The sequence below is a fragment of the Garra rufa genome, chromosome 21, assembly GCF_049309525.1.
Source record: "Garra rufa chromosome 21, GarRuf1.0, whole genome shotgun sequence".
In the NCBI taxonomy this organism is placed as follows: domain Eukaryota; kingdom Metazoa; phylum Chordata; class Actinopteri; order Cypriniformes; family Cyprinidae; genus Garra; species Garra rufa.
The window spans coordinates 41,578,792-41,601,240 of NC_133381.1; positions in this window are offsets into that span (position 1 = coordinate 41,578,792).

Here is a 22,449-nt window from a genome sequence, read left to right on the forward strand (position 1 = left end):
GGATTTAATAAACATTTTTTCTTATTGCTTTTAAACTGTCGAGTTCAATAAATCCATATAATATTTGTCAGTACAACTGTTTTCAACATTGATGATAATAAAGGACATTTTAACATGCATTCACATGGAAAACACTTTTTTAAAATGGTAATAATATTTCACAATATTACTGTTTTTACTGTATTTTTTTAATCAAATAAATGCAGCCTTGTTGAGCATAAGAGACTTCTTTCAAAGACATTTTAAAAATCTTAATTATTCCAAACCTCAAAAATAACCACCAAACAAGAAAGGCCTCGATTTTATGCTGACAATGGGAATAAAAGCAGTACACACACATAAAAATACAACAGATACAACAGACAGAGAATACTGAACATTCACAGCTCATGTTCAAATTGATTTCCTGTGTCCTTAAGTCAATGTCTTCTTGCTTTGTTTCAATAGTTCGCCTGTTTGACCTTTCCTTCTCATCTTCTTTTGGCTGAATTTACGTCTTAGTGTTTGTCTCTGGCCTTTTCAACTTGCTGTGTCCAACCCTGTTCACATTACACGTCCCAACAAACTAAACAACTGCTCCAATGATGACAAACCAATCATATATAGATGTAGAAATAAAACACCTAAACTTTTGAGTGAACTTGGAGGACACTGTAACTATACATACAGGTTGTGTTGACATTTTTTTTAAAGGCAACCTATGAAAAACCATTAAATAGAAAAAAACAATGTTAGTCTTAGAAGGTATAATGGCACTACTTCACTTAAATAATACTTCCTCAAATCTTGGAGGGCCAATGCACTGCAGAGCTCCAACCCTGATCAAACTCACCTAGCTGTGATTCTCTAATGATCCTGAAGACCTTAATTAGCATGCTCAGGTGTGTTTGATTAGGGTTAGAGCTAAACTCTGCATAAAAATGGATCTTCTGGGCCAGATTTGAGGATGCCTGACTTAAATTCTTATAAAAGATGCACTGAAATGATTTCATATGTTTTTATATACAGTATTTGCCTCAAACAAACTTATCATTGAATGGAGACACATTGTTTGCTTTACATAAAAAACTAGAACATGCACCGTCATGCAAAAGTAAGTCTAGTGGAGTACCATCATGGCATTGCTTTTGTTGCATGCAACCTCACAATCTTGCAGACAACTTAAACCGGCTTTAAGCCAAAGTACACATCAGTTTTGATGTAAACAATTATAATGCATGTACAGCTAGTGTTGGTGCACAAATACAGATGTTTGACACATGCTAACTAGAAAGTTCTCTGCACTATTTTTTTCTACAAGTTATGAGTGAGAAAAACCTCTTTTAACAAAATTTTAAAATAATTTCGGTACGAAACCAGCACAAGTGTTTTTAGAACTGTAGAATGTGTTCGGTAGAGGATTTTCTAAATAATTCAGGCCACTGAATTGTAGACCAGTTGAAGTTTATGAAGACATTTAGAAGGAAGACCAAGGGAGAAGAGCATTGCGATAAACAAAAAGTGATGTAACCAATGCATTTATGAGAATGGCAGTGTTCATTGCTAGAGAGGGATGATGAAGGTCAATGTTGTGTAAATGAAAATATGCTGATATTGATATGAGTGATATTATTTACATGGGCTTCACAGGATAAGATGCTATCAAATATGACACCTCGACTCTTAATCTGTGAAGGAGAAACTAAGATTTTGCCAAATTAGATTTGGTGCCTACAAAGAAGATTTTTGTTTTACCACTGTTTAATTTAAGAACATTAGAAGTAGGCTTAGAATTCAGGTAGAGCTGGGTGTCATCAGCATAGAAGTGAGAATGAACACCATGCTCAAGGAGGGCCGAAAACTGAGCCTTGGGGAACACCAGTGATAACTTGAGGTGACTTGAGACTAAAAATTTGAGTGCAAAATGAAATTTGAACCTTGTCCTGGAATTAATTTTTTTGGTTACTGTGAACAGTGAAGCCCCGCCTTCTTTGATTTAATTGGCCATCATTTTGACATTGACTTTTAGACTGCTGAGGCAGATATTGGTTATTATTGTTAAAAATAACATTTAAATTTAAAGTATATATAAATGTACTTGAAATAAAATACTGTAAATGTTAAATGAAATACATATTTTTTAAAAATCACTGATTTTATTTCAGCTAGTTGCCAAGGCAACATTTCTTATTTTCATTTAGTTAAACTTGCAATGCTAAAATAACTAAAACTGAAATATATTAATGAGAACTATAAAAACATATTTTTGAAAGAAAAAAAAAGACAAAGAAACAAGTCAATTACTAAAATTTAAAAAAAAAAATCTCAATACAGTCTATCAATGAGACTGAAATTACACATAGGCTTTTAAAACATTACTTTTTGTCATCCTATAAACAAACAGATATGATTTCTACCCATGAAGAGTGATTCAAACCACTCACTTATGAGGTTTTATTTCTGCCTCAGAAAGCAGCTGCTAAGCAGGCAGTGGACAGCCAGTTTAAAGGCTATTTTTATTAAATCATTGACAAACTTTTTATGCAAAGATGGCAAATTTATTCACAGCACTAATGTTTCTGCAGTCCACTTTGGTTTCTGTTTATTTCGCCGGCATCTGTTCAGCTCTCAGTGTCACAACAGTCTGTCAGACGCAGCCTCACGCTGAGCTAATTGTTAATGGGAAGCTGTGTTTTTATCTCCCATTAACCACGCCTCTAATGACAGACAGCGAGACAGCTACACGTGTCTGACCTCTGCCACTCGAGCTGCTGTCTGTCAGCGCAACCAACATGTGGAGCGTCACCAGTCATGGAGGTGTTCGCAAGTTAACCATCACTAGACTTGCTCATTATTATTGGTACATTTTTTTAGGTGATGACTTAGGATTTGGAATTGTTCACCAAAAAATTACAATTACCACATGCCCTTATCCTCACCCTCAAGCCATCCTAGGTGCATATGACTTTCTTCTTTCAGACGAATACAATCAGAGTTATATATATAAAAAAAAAAATGTCCTGGCTCTTCCAAGCTTTATAATGGCAGTCAGGCCCGGATTGGCTAATCGGGAGCACATGGAGAATTCCCGTTGGGCCGGTCTGTTTTTTTTGGCCGCGAGGGCCAGTACTGTCATGCCACTGTGGTTGAAATATGGATGCCCGTATTTAAGGCATCAAAGAAGCGTCCCATATGAAAACTATAACACAGTTTGTCCTGTATTCGCAGGCATATGCCATATGACTACCAGACCATATGAATAACAAATTCTAAAATGGTTATTAATCATTATTTTGCACTAATTATTGTTTTATTTGTGAACTAGCCATTTGAGGAAGGGTTTAAGACCAAGCGGAATCCTCTGCCAGCTGTTCCCGCTTCACAGCAAGTGGGAATCGCACCTTCTACTGTCCAGTTCAGTTTTGGCGAATGCAACTTATTGTTCATGAGACCAATATTTAGCAAGGCAGGAAACCATTTAATCTACATTCACTTTTGTAAGTTAATGCTGTTAAATAAAGGGGGATTAACTTCTAGTGCATTCTTAAACTTGGACTTCATTATATTAAGTAGAAATCCAAGCGCCAGAAGCAGCTCACACTCTCTAAGTTTTCTTTAATTAAAAAAAATATGCATTTTCATTCATTCACATGCTGTATGGTTGCAATAATAGCCTATTTTAGTTAAAATAGTTAAGTGCCATTTTTAAATTCCTAAATTACTACACTACTAGTGCAGTCTATAATTCTATAATAGTAAAATTTTCTCAGGCTGATCATTTTTTATTATTATTATCTTTAGAATAATTGTAGATAAATAGGTTAAGCAAACAGTACAAATATTGTGTTGGAGATATGCGAGCAAAAAGTCATAGATTAAAAAATGGACAATAGAAAGCTCAAAGGCAGCGCTGAAAATGCAACTTATTGTTCATGAGCCCAATATTTATCAAGGCAGGAAACCATTTAATCTACGGTTCACTATTGTAAGTTAATGCTGTTAAATAAAGGGGGATTAACTTCTAGTGCATTCTTAAACTTGGACTTCATTATATTAAGTAGAAAACCAAGCGCCAGAAGCAGCTCACACTCTCTAAGTTTTCTTTAATTAAAAAAAAAATATGCATTTTCATTCATTCACATGCTATATGGTTGCAATAATAGCTTATTGTAGTTAAAATAGTTAAGTGTCATTTTTTTAAAAGTAAATTCCTATTTTCTACACTACTAGTGCAGTCTATAATTCTATTATAGTAGAATAATTGTACATAACTGGGTTAAGCAAACAGTACAAATATTGTGTTGGAGATATGCGAGCAAAAAGTAATAGATTAAAAACGGACAATAAAAAGCTCAGAGGCAGCGCTGAAAAGGCCAGTATGAAAAAAAGGCCATTAAAACAAAATAAACAAAGCTGTAGAAAAATACAATAAATCACAAGGCTGTATAGAACAGTGCACTACTGCAGACTTATATACTGATGTTTTAATTACATTATTGCAATAGCTATAGTCAATCGTGAATCAAGTGGGCCGGTCCAAGGCATGAAACACCGGGGCGAAAATGAGTCCCACTCTGGACCTAATGGCAGTGAATGGCTGTTGAGATGTTGAAGCAAAATAAACTGCATCTATCCATCATAAAATGTGCTCCACACAACTGCAGTTGGTCAGTAAAGGCCTTCTGAAGTGAACTAATGCATTTGTGTTAAAATGCATATTTAAAACTATATCAACTGTTACCTCCGCAAACTCTCGTACAAGCATTTCCAAGAAAGTGCTGTTCCAGCGGATGAGGTGAACATGGAGAGAGCAAATCAAAAATTAGCAGAAAAATGTCGGAGGATTTCGATAAAAGCCTAGAGGAGACTGGTTTCAATTCTTCAAGCTCTACAGAAGACAATAGTGTCATTATTCAGCTCAATTCAGATTCAATTCAAATGTATCACACAAATGCATTACACAATTGCATTGCATTAAATAAAAACAATGCATTTCTATCAGGTCTTGTGCTCTGTGGGAATCGAACCCATGACCTTGGCATTGCAAGTGCTGTGCTGTATAGTTTGAACTAAGGAATGCATTTGTCTATGTTTTACACTTTTACCATTGACACTTGTTAAATACAAATGGTACAATCTAAAGACGTGGTGCGCCAGGCGTCAACGTGGCCTTGTCAAACACATGTGCTAATATCTCGTCATAGGAGCCCCAATGATCCGTCGCACACGTCCCCCATCTGCCAGGACTTCATAGAGGGACGCAGATGGAGCTCTCCAGCTTTTCCATCCAACTGGAGCCAGAGCAAATGGAGGAGAACGCATGAGCACAGGTGAGAAGAAATCAGCCACGAGAACGTGTAGAACACAGCCGCTGCAGGGACTGGTGCGAAATGCAATCTTCTTCTTATAAACCACCGCTGCGGTTCATCTTATAAGGTGCTTTCATTTCGCTCTGCCAGGTGTAATCTCGCCAGTGCTCTCTGCAGCCACGGACGCAGAAAAACTAAAAGGAAAGGAAGCCCAAGGATGCGACACCGAGGTGAGAAAAACAGCGGCTGCCTCAGAAGGAAAAAGACATATAAGTTTAATAGTATCCTTTAACATCTCCTTAACCCGGCGCGCGGGACTCCCCTCGGCCCCCTCCAACCCGCGGCCCCGGGCGCCGCTCCCTCGAGGGCTGTTTGATTCTCCTGTCAGGGGGGCCGCAGGCGGCGGGCCGCTGATGAGCTGCTCAGGCCACCGTGAAATGCACCATAACCTGCCAGAGCGAGCGGCCCGGGTGAGATTGCCGTATTTACTTTTTAATCTGGCCGCCTTAATACACACGATAAAAACTTTGTCACATTAGATGGTGACAGATGGGCCCGGAGATGTTATTGCTGGTCCAGGGGCCGGGTAGAGAGGGAACGGCATTCGGGGGGATGGGTGAGAAAACGGCAGGAGGGAGGCGGCTGACCGCGCTCGGCCCAATCACGATAATTTTTCATCACTCCAATTACATTGTTGAGCGCGCTGCCGCACACACACAAACACACACACGCGGCGACGGCCATGCAGTTCACTGACATCAATAAGACAAAATGAGGTGCCCTCACGGGTGTCTCTTCTGCACAGTCTGTTTTCTCTTAAACGAGGCCTAGGCTGTGTTTGCAGTGGAATATAAATGCATTGGGAATGCATTTTTCAATTCCAATGCATTACTTTTTCATAGTTTTTCTATGTAAGCATGCACACGTTTGACCATGCGGTTGTGTCTTGCACATAAGCGTCACATTTTTAAAACGCATGTCAAATCAAGAGAATTTCAACTTCTACATGCTGCGCTGCTCATCAATGTCAGTTCCAAAAGAGTGGACCAATCAGAAGACCTGGAGGCGGGGCAAGCGGCACAAGCTTTTGTTTACATTAGAAAGTTATTATGTCAATCGTTTTTGCATCACATCTCAAGATGCTCATGTTCTGTGTTATGCTTTTTTTAAAAACCATTCCTGAGCATTTTTAGACACAAAGACTCATTTTGTGTGAACAGCCCCTTATACTGCATTCTTATGGAATGATACACATTTTTAAACAGCAGGATGCTTCATTGTTCAGGATTTCCACAGAATTTTTCCCATAATTACATTCTTTTGATTTTACCTTTCCTTTAGTGCGTAATATAGCTAAAGACAATCTGCAGAGTTACAAATCACAAAGTTAAGACTTGAGGCCAAACAATGTTCATTCCTCCAACAGAAAACACTGGCTCTGTATGGTTTGTAGTCCTGCCATTATATCTGACTTTTTTTCCATTATTTCCATAATGCCCACCTACTGGCTGCTTTGGTCCACCCTCAAAGAATATTTAAGTGATTTCGCTATTCAGTGATAACACTGTTTACACTGAAAGGGCAAAAAAAAAAAAAACTTTTTGAAAATTGCATAGACACCATTGATGTGAACCAGTATGAAAATGACACAATTATAGTGATCAAAATTATTATAGATATCAGTATTATCATTGTATCATTAAAATAAGCTGGAAATGTTCAAAAAGTACTTGCCGTAATGCAACTTATGTGTCACATTTTATCAGATAATGCCTCTGCAATTTCACAATGATACACCGTATGCAATCAATGTGCCATGAGATCTATTTCATGTTGATAGATTTTTTTAAGCATTTAAACAATATTTTAAAATTTAAATAGATACATTTAGACACATTGGGGGGGGGGGGGGACTAAATAAATAAAATGAACACAATCAAGTAATTCCAGCAAACAGCTCTGATGCCATTAACTCAAAAGGAAATCTGAAGAACTGAGGATCATTTTCAGTCATGTATTAGTACTGACTGAAATGAGAAGTTATTATTATCCAGTCTATAAGATTGATTTGTGTCTTAAAGGAATAGTTCACCCAAAGATGATAATTTGCTGAAAATGTGCTCACCCTCAGGCCATCATGAGATGTAGATGAGTTTATTTCTCCATCAGATTTGTAGAAATGTGTCATTCCATCACTGCCTCACCAATGGATCCCTTCCAGTGAATGGGTGCCGTCAGAATGAGAGTCCAAACAGCTGATAAAAACATTACAATAATTAAGATGGTTTTAACTTTAAACCATCACTTTTGGCTAAAATATCCATAGTCCATAATAACACTTGCTCCAGTTAAAAAGTCCATCTATTGTTGTCTCTCACATCAAAATCCAGCCACATATTTGTTTAGAGCCGTTTTGGACTATAAAAAGTGTTTCATCTGTTCAGATTTCTCTCCTGATTCAGACCAGACCACTTTTTCACAGAATTGTTTACTTGTGGATTATTGTGATGTTTTTATCAGCTGTTAGGATCTCATTCTGACGGCACCCATTCACTGCAGAGAATTCATTGGTGAGCAAGTGATGGAATTTTACACTTCTCCATAATTGATGAAGAACAAATTCATCTACATCTTGAAAGTGTGTACGTTTTCAGAGTAAAGTTTCATTTTTGAGTCAACTATTTAACAATTTTGACCCTGCTGGAATATGTTGTAACTACTCCACCTGGGCTAAACATTTGTTTAACATTTGTAAACATTTGTGCGATCAGCATATTGATATCAAATATCTTATTATATTAAAGCTGAAGTTGCAATTAACATGCAAAATAGACAATTCTGAATTTGCCTGTCAGGATAGTCGCTAGTAAAGGGTTTGAAACTGAGTTTGATCTTGTGGGGTTTAACATCGAGGTCAAGGGTTTGATTCTCAGGGAATGCAAGAACTGATCAAATGTGAACCTTGAATGCAATGTAAGTCACTTTGGATAAACGCTTCTGCCAAATGCATAAATGTATTTATTTATTTTTTTTGTAAACAAAGATTTGTGAAATCTGAATGCCGCTGTATTATTCCAACAGGAGCAGAGTGTTTATGCCCCATATGCATCCACAGCTGGCAATATAATCACTGAACATTTGTTTTTATTAATTCTTTCTTCATCTCAGGCCATTGCATTTCCCTCTGTCTGTCTCTCTGTGCCTCCGGCGCCCCGAGTTTACCAACTTTGATTCCCATTTCCCTGTCTTTAATTTTTGGCTAAATGTAATAAGCGGGTTTGTTTGTGAAATGAATGCGGTCGGTAATCAGGAGAGCGATGAACAGCTGCTGGGGCTGCGGCACATTGAACCATCGCCCCGGCTCTCCGGCTCTGTGTCGCTCTCTCCCAAGTGCCATGCTGGCGTAAGCCGCTAATGAAAAGAATGTAGTCACAGATCTCATTTTTCAGGCAATTCTTGTGTAAACGGGAGATTTTCCAGACTATGCGCTCTGCTGTGAAGGGGCTCCCATAAATCAAGCGGGCCTCCTCCTCCGCGACTGTGACGCCGCGCGCTGCTTGACACAGATGTGCGTCTCACACACACAATCCCAATGACTAGCACAGGCTCATGCAACAAACAGCAGCTGGAATAATCAGAGATGCTCAACTTTTTGTCTAAATGCTACATTTTTTGATGTTGAAATAGCTTCTCATATTCCAGGTGAATGTTTAGACCAAACTATAAGCAGTCCATCAGCTGGCTGATCTAAAGAGTGTAATTAAAGAGTGTAATCAAAATACTGTAGGCTATTTGGAAAAACATGCATCTACCAACTCCAAAATTGTACTGTACATTCAGTTCACGGCAGCAAGAAACACTTTCACACAAATTATGATTATCCATTAATAAAGACAATTCCTTGCACAATACTATGTTATCACCTCAACACACCTTTACTATAGTACATGATTTTTAAACCAATATAATTTGATGTTTGCTTCACATAACCAGCTTCATATGTATGACTTTTCTGATGTAGTGAACTTAGACATCTTACTTCCAAAGTTCCATGATAATATACTGTACTGTAATTAAATTTGTTTTTTATTTTAATAAAATACAGACTATTTTCAGTGATAGAAATATGATTTAAGAAGTTTAAGAGATAGTGTGCAAGTTTATTAAAAATGTTTAATCATAATAGGGATAGTGATGCTCACTTCCAATTTAGAAAATTCGCCCATTGCCACCAATGACATTACACAGAGTGTGGGTTTTACAGTGTTTTCTATGGAAAGTTCTTTCTATGGAATCTTCTTTCTATGGAAAAGTTGTTGACGTTTGGCTTTTTTAATTATCAGCATTGGCCATTAATTGAATTCTTTTTGACCTATAAGTGTTGAAATTGACTTTTATTTTGACAGCTTTGAGTACACCTGCATCTGATCACCGTTAGATGCCATATTAAATTTAATATTAATTTCTGTTATTCGTTTACCATCTTTATGTAACAGTTCTAATAAATGTTAGTGGTACACTCTTAAATATATAGGTTCCAAAAGAGTGTTTGCCATAGAAGAACCATTTTTGGTTCCCCAAAGAACCTTTCAGTGAACAGTTTCTATAAGAACCACTTTAAAGAACATTTTACAAATCCAAAGAACCTTTTTCGACTATAAAGAACCTTTTCTGCATTTGAAAGGTTCCATAGATGTTCAAGGTTCTTCATAAAACCATTGATGCCAATAAAGAACATTTATTTTTAAGAGTGTATATGAAAAGGTAGCATGTCTTTTTATTATGAGTAAGAGAAAGGCAAACACTATAATACTTTCTCATATGCCATCAGCATTCAAAAAATATGCATTTACATATTTTAAATAAGACTTTGAACATCTATTAAGTTTAATTCTACAAACCTCACAAACCTTAAAGAATACAGCTGTTACATCCTTTAAAGTGTGCATTTGTTTTCAAAAGTTCTATTTTTTTCATATTAATTGATTTTTAAAATATTTATTTCAAATTTAGTAGATATTGTGTAAAATGCATGTCCATTTCATTGCAGTGCTATTTATTATTTTAAAATTAAGTCCTATATTTTGGATTTTGGTCACCCTTGCCTAACGAACAGAGGAAACACAACGGTTTAACAAGGCTATGCAGAAACATGCTGAACATCAGCAACAGAAATGAACTCTAAAAGAACCTTCATCACATCCTCCCTACTAATACAACAACCTACACACACACACACACACACACACACACACACACACACACACTTACACACACAGCGCAGCCTTAGGCAAGGCAACCGGTCGGTGATGCCTGCCTGCCTGCATGCAAGCCACTGAAATGGGTCATTTTTTAATTAAATACAATATTAATTACTGCGAGCATCATTAACGATATGTGAGATTTGACTAATTAGTGTAATAGTTTTGGAGTCACGCTCATTAAATATGAAAATTACAGCGGTCTGAAGAATCGCTTTCGTGATCAATCTTGTATGGACAGAAGGGAAATGATTTAGAGAGGCGCTTTTATTGTACAATTATCTTCATTACAACTCTGCCATACTTGAAGAGAAAGAGAGAGAGAGGCAAGCGCCGAGGGGCCACGGCGGGAAGGGGCCCGCAGCGCTCAAATGCAATCGACTGCCTTTAACCAGACGAGACACGGCTTCGGTGATGGAGGCGCTCAGGATCGCTGTTTGGTGGAAATGACACGATGTGCGTGTGATGCCTTCAGTCACGCTTGTTTGGCCCAAGGTGCTGTTCTGATTGGCTGAACCAAGCGGTTTGGATTAACTCTCAATATGCCGTCAGTGTGAGCTAGAAATCTGCCAAAAACAAGCCTATGAAGTTCACATGACAAAAAAATTACAAAAGCACACCGCAAAATTACTAAAACTTCAACTAAAAGTAAAATTCAAACAGAAAATATGAGTTACAGCAATTAAAAAAAATTACAGGGGTCATTAAATAAAGAATTAAAATGTTCTTTGGTTATTCTGCAATACAACATACTGGAGTTTCAGAACTCAGAACTCCCCTGTTCAAAATATGAATTATTCTTTTCAACTCTTCTGAAACACAAGGCTTTGAAATCAGGGGAACTGTCACATCTAAAGTAAAAAGTGTTTTCATAGCCAATCAGAGCAGTGCTGTCTCCCAGCAGACACGCCCCTTCCAAACAGTGTTACTTTTAAAAGTAATGCATTACAATAATGTGCTACTTCCTAAAAAAGTAACTAATTGTGTTAGTTACTTTTAATGGAAAGTAATGTGTTGTGTTACTTTTTTTAATCTGGACTGTCCTTACATTGGTATACTGGGTATATTGTGGGTTTAAGTGCAGTCGCGGCTGGTGGAAAATATTTTAGATAGGGTGCCAGGTCCAACAATTTTAGCATACATGCCAGTCTGATTTATCTTAGTATAACAAAAGGAAAAATATTAAGACTTGAAACATTTTAAATAAAGATAACTGTTTTGGGGGGTTTTTCAAGATAAATTAAAACATTTTATTTATTTACACATTCACAATGTATGTATAAAGTGCAACAGCAAAAACTGAGGAAATAATAAATGTCACATTTGTTTAGAGCATTTTCTATAACTACAAGTCAAGCTGCAATACCAAAACGGGATCACACAGAGAAGCCAACAGACCACTACACCGGTCGCCTTTACCTGACTGTATATAAATACATACAGATCTATTCAGAATTATTAAACAGAGCAAAACACTAATTAAAAAAGCAAATAAAAAGATTTTAAATTTGTGGAGTGTGGTGATCTGAATGCAGCATAACAGTTTCTCTGTCAGAGTGAGTCTTGATGCCAATATGTATATAAACACCACTGACCATTGCAAACTCCTATAAAAACACGCTTCTCCAGCAAGTTTCCATTATAAAACACTTGCCAGACATGCGACCATACTGAAATTAGCTAGTGCAAAAAGCTATCAGAGAGTGCACATACAAAGTTTGTTTATTTGCACACTAATAATAACATAATAACTTAATAATAACTTATGCGTCTAATGATGTACGACTCCTGTATGTCACTGGAATCGTCTTTTTTTTTTTTTTTTTTTGCAATCGTCTTTGCCTCCATTATAACTGTCATCCATCAAAACTTCACTCGTAAGACACTGGTTTGCTTTTTTCAGCCCATACAGACTAGTCCTGACTTCAGAATAAAGATAATTAATAAAAATGTTTGTTCCAATCGTTGTACCAATCAAAGTTAAATTTGCGAATAATGACAAAAGCCTGTTAGTGCTAGCCCTCCCGAAATGCATAGAGACTGAACACTTTGGAGAAAAAAAATGCAATATTTTATAAATGCCAAGCTCTGTCATGAAAGTCTAGATGGCGTACACTTTTGATATTCACAGCATTACTTGGCACAAACTTATTGGTTCATGTTGCATACACAGCCACTGGGCTTGCAGCTTTGCATTTTAATGGCTGGTTAGCATCCACTAGAGCTGTTCGCATCAATCTTTTAAAGTTCCAGTGAAACCCTCCACCTTCCCCAGCTCCACCTGTATAGATCTGCTACAGGTTTTTTTAGACGCTACATGTGCAGCAGCAGTATGTCTTAAATACTCACAGCACTGTATCTACGTATGTATTGGCAGTAGCAATTTCCTGTACTTGCTTTGCAGGGGCAGCAATAATTTACAAACAGCAATTCATATCTACAGTGAGGAAAAAAAAATTTTGATCCATTGCTGATTTTGTACGTTTTGCCCACTAAGACATTATCAGTCTATAATGGTAACAGGTTTATTAAAACAGTGAAAGACAGGAAAAACAACAAAAAATCCAGAAAAACACATTTTTAAAAAGTTATAAATTGATTTGCATTTTAATGAGTGAAATAAGTATTTGATCCCTTATTAATCAGCACGATTTCTGGCTCCCAGGTGCTTTTATACAGGTAACAAGCTGAGATTAGGAGCACTCTCTTAAAGGGAGTTACCTGTATAAAAGACACCTGTCCACAAAAGCAATCAATCAATTGGATTCCAAACCTTTCACCATGGCTAAGACCAAAGAGCTGTCCAAGGATGTCAGGGAGAAGACTGTAGACCTACACAAGGCTGGAATGGGTTACAAGACCATCATCAAACAGCTTAATGAGAATGTGACAACAGTTGGTGCAATAATTTGCAAATGGAAGAAACACAAAATAACGGTCAATTTCCCTCGGTCTGGGGCTCCAGGCAAGATCTCAGCCCAGAAGTACACAGGAGGATCTTGTCAATGACCTCAAAGCAGCTGAGACCATAGTCACCAAGCAAGGTCCTATTATGCTTTGGCCATGTTTTTCTGCTAAGGGGACAGGACAACTGCGCCGTATCAAAGGGACGATGGACGGGGCCATGTACCATCCAGGTCAGTGAGTTTAAAGCCAGGGCATTAAAAATGGGTCGTGGATGGGTATTCCAGCATGACAATGACCCAAAACACACGGCCAGGGAAACAAAGGATTGTCTCAAGAAGAAGCAGCTTAAGGTCCTGGAGTGGCCTAGCCAATCTCCAGACCTAAATCCCATAGAAAATCTGTGGAGGGAATCTACAAAATCTACATATATCGCAGTCACCACACATCAGCCAATATTTTTAATCGAAGGAGACATAGGCAAGAACAGCCACTTCTGAAACGTGCCATGTGTCCCTTATATCAGAGAGTGGCCACGTATGAGGTGTTTCTTAGAAGTTAAAGTACATTAAGGAATGATCAAGTGACTTTTATGAAGGTCAGATGATCTGTAAATTATAAAAAACTGTTTCCATTTTGTGAAATATTCCATTTTCGAATTGCCTGAAAAATTACCACATGCAAGTGCAAAATTTTGTGCAATCTGAAGGGTAATAGAAACTCAGCTTATGAGAAAACTCACGTCAATTTTCGGCCAGATTGAAATCACCCAAAAAGGGGCGGTACTCCACATAACGTGACTTGAAGTTGATTGTACTATACATCCAGACAGGGGCGCCGCTAAGGGGGGGTAAGTTAGAGCGATTCTAAGGGCCCACGCCCTTTAGGGGCCCCCAGAGATCTGCTTTGGTGTGGTAGGGGGGGCCCAAACTCATATTTTGTCATAGGGCCCAAAATTGCGAGCGGCGCCCCTGCATCCAGAGGCAGAACAATTTGTCTAGAACAGTAACACCTAGCGTATCACTGTGGTTGAATGCAGCGTTGCCAAGTTCATGTTTTTCCTGCGAAATTGGGCTACTTTAACAATGTTTTTCATGTCCATGGGTTGAAGCGCCAACAATAACGTGATATTTAACCCCTGGAATGTGAATTTTACCAGGGAACATGGTAGCCCCTTTTTTAACAGGGAACCCCCCTCAAAACGTGATTCGGCTAGTTTTGAGTATCAGTTGGGTGGGTTTTGGTGTGAAAATCTGGCAACCCTGGTTGAATGCGATAGAAAAAAAAAAAACTTCCTTTCAAACTTGTGCATTGCCCTATCGCCCTAATGAAGAAAATTCCCCCATTCAAGCATTTGTTCAATTATTCAATTCTTACTTTTTTTATATAATCTGAAGAACCTTCTTCAGATGTTAAAGGTTCTTTATGGAATCATTTAGGCAAAAAAGTTCTTCTATGACATTGTGAAGCACCTTTTTTTAAGAGTTTTGCATCATTTAATAGCATTAGATACTCAAAAAGAGATACTTCTGTTATGATAAGTCCCATTTAGCCTGTATGCTCTTTGATTAAGCTTTGAAAATGATTTTTTTACAGCTAGTTTTGAGTATCAATTGGGTGAGTTTTGGTATGAAAACCTGGCATCCCTGGTTGAATGTGATAGAAAAGAAAAACCTTCCTTTCAAATTTGTGGATTGCCCTATCGGCCTAATGAAGAGACTTCCCCCGTTCAAGCATTTGTTCAATTATTCTATTAACAAATGTGTTGAATACCATCATTTGTGCGAATCCAAATCGGCAGTCGCCTGTCTCTGCTCAGTCACAATGACAAATGACAATCATTCTTATATCTATAAAACGTTGTCACGACATATCAAAACATTTCCCTCTACGTCTAGCACGAGATGTGAAAAGTTTGCGGTAGGAAACCGCAGTAAAGTGAGCCGGCGCTTTGAATAGCCGGTGACCTTGTATCTTTGATGCCCCTCTTGAATATCTTTATTTTAACATAAATACATCTCCCTGGCGCTTTAAATACATGCAATAATGCTATCGCCTAGCGAATTCGAGTCCACTCATAATATGCTCACCTCCAGTCGAGGTGCCTGATAACCGATGCTTTATCACATTTCATTTATTTTGTATTTTATACGGCTTCTGTCTTCGTGAAACGATTGCACCTGTTTTGATCTGATTAATTTTGTGCCAGCTCAAACAATTATTTCTCATCTTTATCAGTTAAAGGAATCACCCTCCTTTTATGGGTATCATTTATAACAAGCGGACAGCTACCTGTTTATTAGAATTTCAAGCAGCATATCGCCAGTGAGATCTTTCACCGTCCATATTTACATTTCAACTTTGGCTAAACAAGCATGACAAATACACACACGCACACACGGGCAGCAGGCCTCATTTTAATACTGCCCTCTCTCCCCCCGTTCAGACGCGCACACTTTATGCAGAAGTCGTCCGGTGGAGCCCAAGCGCAGGGACCTGACAGCGCACCGTGCTTTGAGTCGGCTTTATGGTCAGAATGAGCGTGTTGCAGATTACAGGTGCGTGTCGATCAGTGTGTGTGTGTGTGTGTGTGTGTGTGTGTGTGTGTGTGTGTTGAGCGTCTGTTCGCATGCCCACGCGTGTGTGTGTGGATGGCAGACAGAGAGAGGGACAGAGATCGTGACCCCGGGAAACGCAGCCACGGCTCTGAGGCGCAGGGTAGGAATACAAACATATTTGCATGTGCCACGGCCGGAGCCACGTTTGACATCTCAACAGCTGTTAATTATGAACTGGCCTGCCGAGAAGTCGACAGAGCTGTGAATATGCAAAACGAGGAGGAGCGGCCAGGGCCCGTCCAACACGCGTGTCAACTCCCTCCCTCCCTCGGCGCACGCTGAGACCGCGCCTGCCGGAAACGTCAATCATTCCTGTGGCCGCGCACCTGAGTTTGGAAACTTGCATGCACTTCTATGGCAGACCTCTGCTTTTGCTTGGCAAATCAAGGAAATTCTGCAGTATTTAGTAGCATTAGATACTTACCAGACTCTTATGCTCTTAAAAATCTTAAAACTTTTGCAGCAACACTAAGTGCAAATACCCGGTCTTGTTGGCAGAGGCTATTTACAATAACTCCACCCACCAATGTGTGATTAGAATTGTCAACACTACAAAAGACGGCTGTTTATTGTCAGTTCCATTGGTGCAGAGGATAAATCCCATGTTTCACTCTTTTCGATGCGACTGATTCGAATCCCTCTCCACTTTTTTTTCTCCCTTTTCAAATCTCGTATCTTATCAGAAAGGCATTTATTTTCAATAAAAATGAAGGACATAATCAAAAAGTTGAAAATTAAAGTATAGGTGTAGGTGTAGGGAGGGCTTATTGTCCCAATAAGACAGTACCATTTAATAAATTGAATTAAAACTATCGTTTACATAGTTTACGTAATTACTGCATACTGTTTTAATTTACTTCAATACTGAGGTGCAGATAATTGCGTCTATTTGCAATCGGTATTATAAATTAAATTCTGCTATTTCAACATAGTGCAAATACATCTATAGCTATTTGCACTTAGTGTAAATAGAACCCATTGTTATTTGCACTTAATGTACATAGCATCTATAGTTAAGAAAATATGCTATTTTCACTTAGTGTAAACAGCTGCTGCCTTAAAAAAAAAATCTGGAATCTAAGGGTGCAAAAAATCTCAATATTGAGAAAATCACCTTTAAGTTCTTAGCAATGCGTATGTCACAAATTGACACTTGCACTACACATCATGGACTTCATTCCCCACAAGCCACTGCACTAATCACTGCATTCACCTGCTCCTTGTTTCTCACTGCACTGATTACCGCTCACACCTGCACCTCATTTCTAGGACTGCATTTAAGCCACTCTCACACTCAGCTTCTTCGCGAAGTCTTGTATTGCCCCGGCTGCATTTCTGAGCTTTTCTTCCCGTGTTTGTTTTCCCGTGTTTGATTCCTGCCTGTGTTTTGACTACGATTTCTGCCTGCCCCTGTGTGTTTGTTTTGTTTTGTCTTTTCTAATAAATGCTGCGAATGGATCCGCTCGTCTCCGACCGTCCTTGTGACAGAAGACTTCGCCACTACAAGGATCCAGCAGCTAGTATGGTGTCATCCGGTTCCAGCACGAATCCAACAGTACAGATCATGCGTCTCAAACAAGGTGAGTGGTCTGTTGAGGAGTATGCAATGGACTTTATTGAATTGGCAAATCAGTCTACTATGGATGAGGCTTGCCTGATGATTTTCTTCCGTGGAGGACTCTTATAGCCATTGGCTTCACTCATGCCCATGTTTGCACCCAACTGGACTTTACAAATTTACATTGACATTGCTCTGCAAATGAGTGGCTCTCCTTTTACTGTGGGAATCAAAGAAGAGGACAACAATGTTCCCACAGTAAACTCCAGCTCAGAGCCACTACGCAAGATGGCTGCCACGCCAGAGTCTGCACACACGATGGCCGCCAATGTTCCTGAGTCCCCGGCCAAGATGGCCGCCGTTCCTGAGTTCCCGGCCAAGATGGCCGCCAACCCTGATTCCCCGGCCAAGATGGCTCCGTCCAGCCTCCCAGAGTCTCCGCTGGTTCCGCCCGGCCGTCCAGAGTCTCCGCTGGTGCCGCCCGGCCTCTCAGAGTCTCCGCTGGTGCCGTCCAGCCATCCAGAGCCTATGCTGGTTCCGTCCAGCCGTCCAGAGCCTATGCTGGTTCCGTCCAGCCAGAGCCTCCGTTGGTTCCGTCCAGCCTTCCAGAGCCTATCCTGGTTCCGCCCAGCCTTCCTGAGATTCCTGTCTGCCCTGTTCTGGCCACGGAGGCCATGTATGGACTGTTTAATTTCCCACCCACCCTCCCTACTGCTCCAGTCCCACCACCTCTGTCTCCTGACAGTCCCTCGGCTCACCTTCAACCCACCTTCGGTGCAGAGGAGTTGCCGTGGGTCTGCCAGTCTCCATCGGTGTCCTGGCTGGAGGATCCCTCACCATCGCCTCCAGCCTCAGAGTCCTGGACTCCGCCTCGGCCCTCCGACCCTGTGGCTCCACCCCGGCTCTCTACTCCCTCGTCTCCGCTGTCAGCCGTTGGTCCACCAGCTCCACCAGGCTCCATCGTCTCTCCGGCTCCGCCCTGGTCGGTCGTCGCCCCACCTTCGCCTCTGGACTCTACTCCTCCGGCTGCGCCTCGTCGCTCCGTCCTACCGGCTCTGTGGACCTCCTCCCTCCCGCGGGCACAGCCTCGGTCCTCTGTCGCTCCGGCTCCGCCGTGTACCTCCGGACCTCCATCTCCGCCTTGGTCGCCAGAGCCTTGGGTTCCGCCTTGGCCCTCCGGATCCTCTGTGTCGCCCAGGACCATCGACTCTCCGGTTCCGCCTCGGGCTCCACCGGCTCCACCTCCGTCGGACGGCCCCATGGAGGAGCCAACCCATCCTCCACCATGGCTTCTCCCTCCGCCGGTCCCGCCTCAGTCCATAGCTCCATTACCCCCACATGGACCTGGCCCTCCATCCCTCCCCCTGTTCCGCCTCCGCTCCACCACCCTCCAGTTTCATTATGTGGTTAGAGCGTCTGGAAGCCGCTCCTTGGGGGGGGGGGGCTCTGTCACAAATTGAGTCGTCCTGTCATCATAAACTCTTGCACTACACATCATGGACTTCATTCCCCACAAGCCACTGCACTAATCACTGCATTCACCTGCTCCTTGTTTCTCATTGCACTGATTACCGCTCACACCTGCACCTCATTTCTAGGACTGCATTTAAGCCACTCTCACACTCAGCTTCTTGGCGAAGTCTTGTATTGCCCCGGCTGCATTTCTGAGCGTTTCTTCCCGTGTTTGTTTTCCCGTGTTTGATTCCTGGACTCCCACTCGTGTTTGATTCTCGCTGCCAGCCCCGACCTTTCTGCCAGTGTTTTGACTACGATTTCTGCCTGCCCCTGTGTGTTTGTTTTGTTTTGTCTTTTCTAATAAATGCTGCGAATGGATCCGCTCGTCTCCGACCGTCCCTGTGACAGCGTATTAGTAATCAAAAATTAAGTTTTGATATATTTACGGTGGAAAATTTACCAAATATCTTCACGGAACATGATTTTTTTTTAATAAGCTACATGTATTTCTTTCTTCAGTCACAGGGATATTACATTTTTTGAGAAATACATTCCAGATTTTTTCTCCATATAGTGGACTTCAATGGTGCTCAACAGATTAAAAATATAGTTTCAGTGGAGCTAGACAAGACAAGCATTTGAGGTCAAACAGTATATAAATTGCATTTGAAATATCCGATCATTTCGCTATGTAAGACACTTATTCCTCATCTGGGATCGTTTATAGCCCTTTGAAGCTGCACTAAAATTGCATTTTTAACCTTCAATCCATTGAGCACCATTGAAGTCCACTATATGGAGAAAAATCCTGGAATGTTTTCTTCAAAAAACGTAATTTCTTTGCAACTGAAGACAGAAAGACATGAATATCTTGGATGACATGGGGGTGAGTAAATTATCAAGAAATTTTCATTCTGAAAGTGGAGTAATCCATTAAGAGGTTTTGTGATAGTAAGTGCATTTTGTTTTAAATATTAATCAGTGCTTAATTGTGTGATTACACTGTAACAAGGACACACTGTAAAATAACCCGTAACCCAAATCTGATTTAATAAATGATAAACATTTTCAACAAAACATTCAACACATTTTGTTCATTTTGTGTGGAAAACATGCCTTGATTATATTTAACTAGATGTTTACTCTTCATAGTTCATAACTTCATAGTTTGCTTGAAACAATGGTTCGTCTTAATGAAAGAATAAAAATAATTAGGGCTTTTCAAAGCAAATGCATACAACAATTTGCAAAAGTCTGACGGATCACTTAAGACTAAAGTAATGATGCTGAAAATTCATCTTTGATCACAGGAATAAATTACATTTCAACAGATGTTCACAGAGAAAACAGCTATTTTAAATTGTAATAATATTTCACAATATTCATATTTTTACTGTATTTTTTGGCTGAGCAGTAAAGACTGCTTTCTTTCAAAAGCATCTTGTTTATTCCAATTTTAAGACTTTTGTTTTAGGTGCCAGTAAGAATTACCAGTTTACATCTCCAGACATTTATTTTGACAGTAATTTAATAATCCAGTGAGATTTTTGACTAACAGACATTGCAGTCTGTTGACAGAAAACCTGTGACCTGTAAGAATTGTGGAAACATCTTCAAGCTGCTTTTAAAGCAGCATCTGTACACACAAGGCCAGTTTTAATCTACCTTTGCAGGTACTGTGGATTTCTCCAAGATCTTCTTTGGAGTTTTTCTGTCTCTGCATCACAGACTCAATGATGGTGAGATCAGACCTCTGTCTCTTGTCGGCCAAAATGAATGTTTGGAAATGCAAACTGCTGGCACGTGAAATAAAGACAAAAGACAGTATGAGTTTGTGACACTGATCCCAATCAAACAAGCTCTCAGGTCCTAAGAAAGTCTACCAACATGAAGGCGTGCTCTGAGGACGGAGGTTGCGGTGGGTCTGGGCCTTTAATGTGAAGAGTATCTCTGGGAATTTTAATTAATTTCCCTCCCCCAACCGCTGAATCTGCGCTAATATTCCCCCCAAGGACTTTTATAAATTTCATCATTAATAAAATCGGACATTCAATTAGTCCCAAAATCCAGATTGCCAACTGTTTCATAACAGTTGTGCTATGATTTCCCCTTCTTTGTTATAAGTTATAGAAGGAGGAGAGGAGGCGCGCGGGGGGTGCTGAAAGTTAAAACTAATTTCATTAATCTAATTGTCATCACTTCAAACCATCTCTTAATTAGTACAAATTAATATGATTAATCACAATAATGACAAAGACTCATTCAATTACAGCTTTTGAATGGCGAGGGGGTGTGCTGGGGGTGATACGGCCAGAAAAAACGGGGCGGCAGGTGGAATCAGCCGAGCCGGTCGGGATTCGTCCTGATTATTCTAATAACCGACAGGTTATCATTCACCCTCACACTTTAATAAGCTCCGAAGAGCCACTTTGTCACTCCTGTTTTGTTCGGCGTCTCACAAAAGCTTCTTTTTGAACATTAAATGCGGCCCATTTGCAGAGAAGCGGCTGATTTGACGCAATGAAACGATGTGGCGGCTCTATTCAATGCTTACAAGCGTTAAACAAGCGGTGATATTGTTCACATTTATATTTTGAAATATGTTACTGTCGTGACAACAAATCACAATAGTCTGCGCTTCAGTAGAAGTCAAGCATGACTTTTTAATATTATTTATCCAAAGTGTTTTGGTGCTAAAGTTTTTCTGCTCCAAACTTGAATGATCTTGTTGTGCAAGGTACAACTTGTTGCAGACGCATCCTTAATCAAATGGCTATATAAATGTCTCTGAATGTTAAACTGCTGTGTAAATGTGAAGTTTGCACACACACACAAACACATGACACTCGATTGAATCTCACTATATGAGCACATAAACTTCATCTCACTTATGTAGCTTTACAGTGTTTCATTTGAGAAATACACAAGAGGCTCTTCACAACAACCCACCAAAATAAAAGTTGGGTTAAAATTTGAAGAAATTGTGACAGAAATATATTGCTATTAATTATTAAAACATTTTATTTTGTATATTTTTACAGGAATATATGATTTTATTGTAACAGTCGACCAGCTGTGCTGCACTTCATTTCCCCCCAAAAAAGAAGTTACATTACATTTTGATTACATTTTAAAAGATTTTAAAAATCGTTAATGTTTTATGCCTTTATTTGATTTCCAAAAATGTCATAATAAATGTATCTTAAATTATAAATTCATAAAATTAAAACAACACAGATTTTTCTTTTTTGTGTTTTTTAATTAGTCACTTTTTTATTTGTTTGATTAGAAATGCTTTTGCATTATTACAATTAATTAAATCATTAAAACGGAATTCAGAGAAACACAGAATTTGGAAAAAAATA